At 36.8% G+C, this 5,000-nt stretch overlaps 1 protein-coding gene across 3 annotated transcripts in view; it reads right to left on the bottom strand.

Annotated features, from left to right (window-relative positions):
• LOC143017427 (perlucin-like protein) overlaps positions 1-5,000 on the bottom strand; it is a 72,646-nt gene that overhangs the window by 13,539 nt on the left and 54,107 nt on the right. The window lies entirely within an intron of this gene.

Below are 5,000 nucleotides of genomic sequence, written 5' to 3'. Positions count from 1 at the left end.
AGAGAGTGTGTGGAAAACTGTAATTGAAGTTTATGTACCAAGCTTAGTTATCTTGTCGGATACTTGGGAAAGGTCGTTTTTCTGGCCTGTTCTAGAATTAGAATACTAGTATGTTTTGCTAAATTGACAAATCTCCTCGAAATATACTCGTATGTTGATTCTACAATTCTTCCAGTGAATTTATTAAAACCTTTATGTAGTACTTCGGCTCCTCTCCAGTTTGGTAAATGATAGAACTTTTCCGTATGAACTACTAAAGAATTAGACGTCTTATGCACCTTTGTGTCTTTCTTATGTTCATAGATTATTTTATTTAATCCCCTTGATGATTCGCCATAATATGCCATTGTGCAACCATTACATGAGATTTTGTATACGACACTGTTTTCGGAATTAGTTCTCTTTTCGGAAGTTTTTACCAAATCACCTATCCTCTTTTTTTTTTTTTTTTTGGGGGGGGGGGCTATTTTTATACCTGTTTTTGTTCAATATTTGTCTATTATTTGTGAATTTTCTGAACCAGGTACTGATATAAAATTGGCAGTATTTTTAACATTCTCTCTTTCTTTCCACGATTAAAAATATCTATTGCTTTTCTTTTTATTCTCCTCAACACTTCCGCTGTGTAATAGAGTTTGTCAAAGGTTTTCATAATATAATCAAATTCTTCTTCTATGTATTCTTTGCTACATATTCGTAGTGCCTTAAGATAAAAGCCTATTACTATACCACTCTTTGTCCTATCATCATGTGAGGAGAAGTAATACACCAAATCCTCTTTGTTTGTTTTCTTTCTGTATACTGAAAAAGTCACAGTTTTCCCTACTCGTCGTATTAATGTATCTAGGAAGGACAATTGTCCATTTTGTTCCTCTTCTACTGTAAACTGGACATCACTGTTGACCCCGTTAAGCATTCTCACTTTATTATTTACGTTAGTGTTTTCGGGGATGATAGCGAGGACGTCGTCTACATATCTAAACCAGTGTGATCCTCTATCATTAAATCTGACAAAGTTTTCTTTTTCCAATAACTCCATGTATAGAGAGGCCATCACTGCATTTAAAGGGCTACCCATAGCGAGACCTCTGTGTTGTTCATACTCGTCGCCATTAAAAGTAAACGCACTAAAATCTACGCATAAGTCTATCAATTCTATATATTCTTGTTTTCTTACGGGTAGGTCAGCATCGTTCATATCTTTTATTACTCTTTGTACTGCCTCTAACGCACCGTCGTTGGAAACATTCGTAAGTAAAGCCTTAACGTCATAGCTTACTAACTTTTTCACCATGAAATCTAACTCCTTTAGTCTTGCCAAAAAGATCGTTGGAGTTTTTCAAATGTGTATTACTGATCGACCCCATTGCCTGAGATAACGGTTTGGCTAGACATTTCGCTAGTCTGTGGGGTGCACAGCAAACCCCTGAAGTTATGGGTCTCATTAGAGCAAAAAAAAAATGTAGGTTTCGCAACGAGTGAAGCATATAAATTCAAAATACATGCCAGAAAATTTCTTAATATAACTGAAAAAGGAAAGAAATTAATGGGACTTTTGGAAGAAGACCCCAATCCTCCTAGGATGCGCGGTATACCAGAAATTCACAAACCTAATTCTCCAATGCGACCCATAATATTACTATTATCCTGTTATGCAATTGCTTAAATCCATGTACATCTACATTGGATGTCAATTTCTTATATATATGCTTTTTTCTTTTCTTTTTTCTTTTTCTTTTTTATTCATTAGTAACTCTGGGGACAGTGATGGTAGCTGTGCCTAGCATCTGTTGCAAGACAATACCTATATGCCTCTATGCCTGCCCTTGAGTTATGAATTATTCAGTCTATATTTGTGCCTGCATACCTGTGTACCCATGGTGCACAGGGTACATGGCGATTGTTTATGTAAAATTAATGGATGCTTACACTCAGAATCATATTGTACTTATAGTAGACAAAAGAAATATATAAATGAATATAGGTCATAGAGATGTGTTGCCAATCCTCAACTATCGGCCCGACAAGTCGAACTAATTAAAGACAAGAATCCAGAGCAGTCTTTATCTTCATACCTCCAACTAATATTGCTTTCCCTTGAATTATGAATTATTCAATCTGCATTTGTGCCTGCATACCTGTGTACCCATGGTGCAAAGGGTACATGGCGGTAGGATCCAATGGACACCTATTGTGTTATCTGACACTCGGTCAGGAGATCTGACCTTTTGCCGCCGGCTTCGGGAGCACTACTTCCAGGCTCGATAACAAACACAAGCTTCATCATAACCATAATCTATAGTTCTAATTTAGTCATATTTTTTGTGTAAATATGTGGTTGTTTATGTAAAAGTAATGAATGCTTACACTCAGAATCATATTGTACATATAATAGACAAAAGAAATATCTAAATTGATATAGATTATAGATTAAATATAGAATATTGCTGTCCAAAATAGCGAACATATCATCGACGTATCTAGCCTACAATTTAAGCGAAGAAGGTGCAGCACTTAGAAGTTTAGCTTCTAGTCGTTGCATCACTACTTCAGCCACCACAACTGAAATAGGCAATCCCATGGGTGCACCCTTACGTTGGTGATAGGTGTGATCCCAGAGGCGGAAGTATGTAGAGTCAAGGCACAGGGAGATGATGTGTTCGCCATTTTGGACAGCAAGGACATACAACCTTTCTTCAGTCACATCGACAGTATCGAACCGGCCATTCGATTTTCAATGGAACTGGAGAAAGATTCCAAACTGCCTTTCCTGGACGTCTGCGTCAAGCGCAAAGGTGACACCCTTAGCACAAGTGTCTACAAAAAGCCTACACACACAGATAGACTATTGGACTTTGATAGCTATCATCCAGATTGCCAGAAGATGTATGTGATCAGGACTTTATGGAACAGAGCAGATAAAGTCTGTTCTTCTGTGGAATCCAAGAAGGCTGAAAGAAAACACCTTTTACAGGTCTTCCGGAACAATGGCTATCCCAACAAAACTATACGGAAATGGACAAAGGCACGACTCACCGACACCCCAGAACAAAGACCACACATCACGTCCAGAGTCACTATCCCCTATATCAAAGGAGCATCTGAGGTTACTGCAATAGTCTTACGAGACAACGGAGTACAAGTGGCACACAAACCCCTAAATACCTTGAACCGAAACCTCACCAAAGTCAAATACACAACTAGCCGGTGTAGTTTACCATATAGGCTGCACGGACTGTGACATGGAATACGTAGAAGAAACACAAAAGAAATTAGCCACTAAAGTACAAGAACACCAACGTGCAGTTAGGCGAGAAGATCCGAAATCGGCCCTATACAAGCACACTACAAAAACACCAACACAGGATTGATTGGGATGGCGTGACAGCTCTACACAAAGAAAATAACAAGAATAAAAGACTTTTCTTGGAAGCATGGGAAACTAAGAGCAACTGCATAAACAGGTGCATCGATCTCAACCCTATTTATCTAGTAACGAGAAATAATGCAGTCTAATTCTTTTGTTCTGCTTTTTTAGTTTCAGTCTGCTTCTTTACGACCTGACATTTGTTCACCAAGAGGCTTTTGTCCGACCTCCTTTCTGGAAGGCGGTCTCCTAGTGCATCTTTTTCAACTCCCCTTCCCGTGACTTTGGTCCTCTTTTTTTTCAGTTTTAGTCTGCTTTCTTTTCTTTTCTCTTTTCTTCTATCTTTATTTCTATCTTCTTTGCTTCATATTTTTATTTGTCTGATTATAATGTAGTCGTTTGTTATTGAGACCTGTTCCTCCATTTGTTCTCCCATCCTTCTTTGAGGAGATTTGGTCCACCTTCATTTGCGTCTTTGGACTATGTTCTAGTGTTTTTACATTTGGGTTACGTATGAATGCTTTTTTGCCACACTTGTTTTATGCTCACAGCCATCTTTTTATTTTGTCTCTTTTTTATTTGTCTGATTGTAATTTAGTAGCTTGCTCTTGACACTTCATTGAGGACATTTGGTCCACCTCCATTTGCGTCTTTGTCCTATGTTCTGATATTTTTACGTTAGAGTTACGTATTGATGCTTTTTTACTACACTTGTTTTATGTTCACAGCCATGTAATTTGTTATATTTATATGTGTATCTTTTGTACCAATATTTCATTTCAATGGTAGTGTATTCTGTTAGGTTCTTATTATTTTTTGTCTGATTTTTTGTCTGATTGTAATATAGTCGTTTATTCTTGACATTTCATTGTGGACATTTGGTCTACCTCCTTTTGCATCTCTATCCAATGTTCTGATGTTTTTACGTTAGTGTTACGTATTGATGCTTTTTGCTACCCTTGTTTTATCTTCACGGCCATGAAACTTTTCTATTCGCATCTTATTTTATTTTATTCTATTTGGTACTAATATTTCATTTCAATTGTAGCGTATTTAATATTGTAAAGAGGTATGCTTTGTACATGTGATTGATAGTGTGAACCTTTCCCAGATTCACTACTTTGAAGATTTATAATTGAGTTCACAATCTTGTAACCATTATACCCCCTGAAGACGATTCCTGGGCGGAAACCGAAACGTCGGTCAAATAAACCTTAAAATTGAGTCTGGCGATACCAGTTTTCCAATATGGGTCTCAGACTTCAAATCTTTACTTCCATGTATATACATACATACACACACACACACACACACCACACACACACACACACACACACATATATATATATATATATATATATATATATATATATACGTGTGTGTGTGTGTGTGTATATATATATATATATATGTGTGTGTGTGTGTGTGTGTGTGTGTGTGTGTGTGTGTGTGTGTCTGTGTGTGTGTGTGTGTGTGTATATGTATATATATATATATGTATGTATATATATATATATATACTATATATATATATATGTATATATATATATATATATATATACATATATGCGTGTGTGTGTGTGTGTGTGTGTATGTGTGTGTGTGTGTGTGTGTGTGTGTGTGTGTGTGTGTG

The sequence above is a fragment of the Oratosquilla oratoria genome, chromosome 32, assembly GCF_046742065.1.
Source record: "Oratosquilla oratoria isolate Oo_2021 chromosome 32, ASM4674206v1, whole genome shotgun sequence".
Lineage (NCBI taxonomy): Eukaryota > Metazoa > Arthropoda > Malacostraca > Stomatopoda > Squillidae > Oratosquilla > Oratosquilla oratoria.
This window is presented reverse-complemented; position numbering and strand designations above follow the sequence as displayed.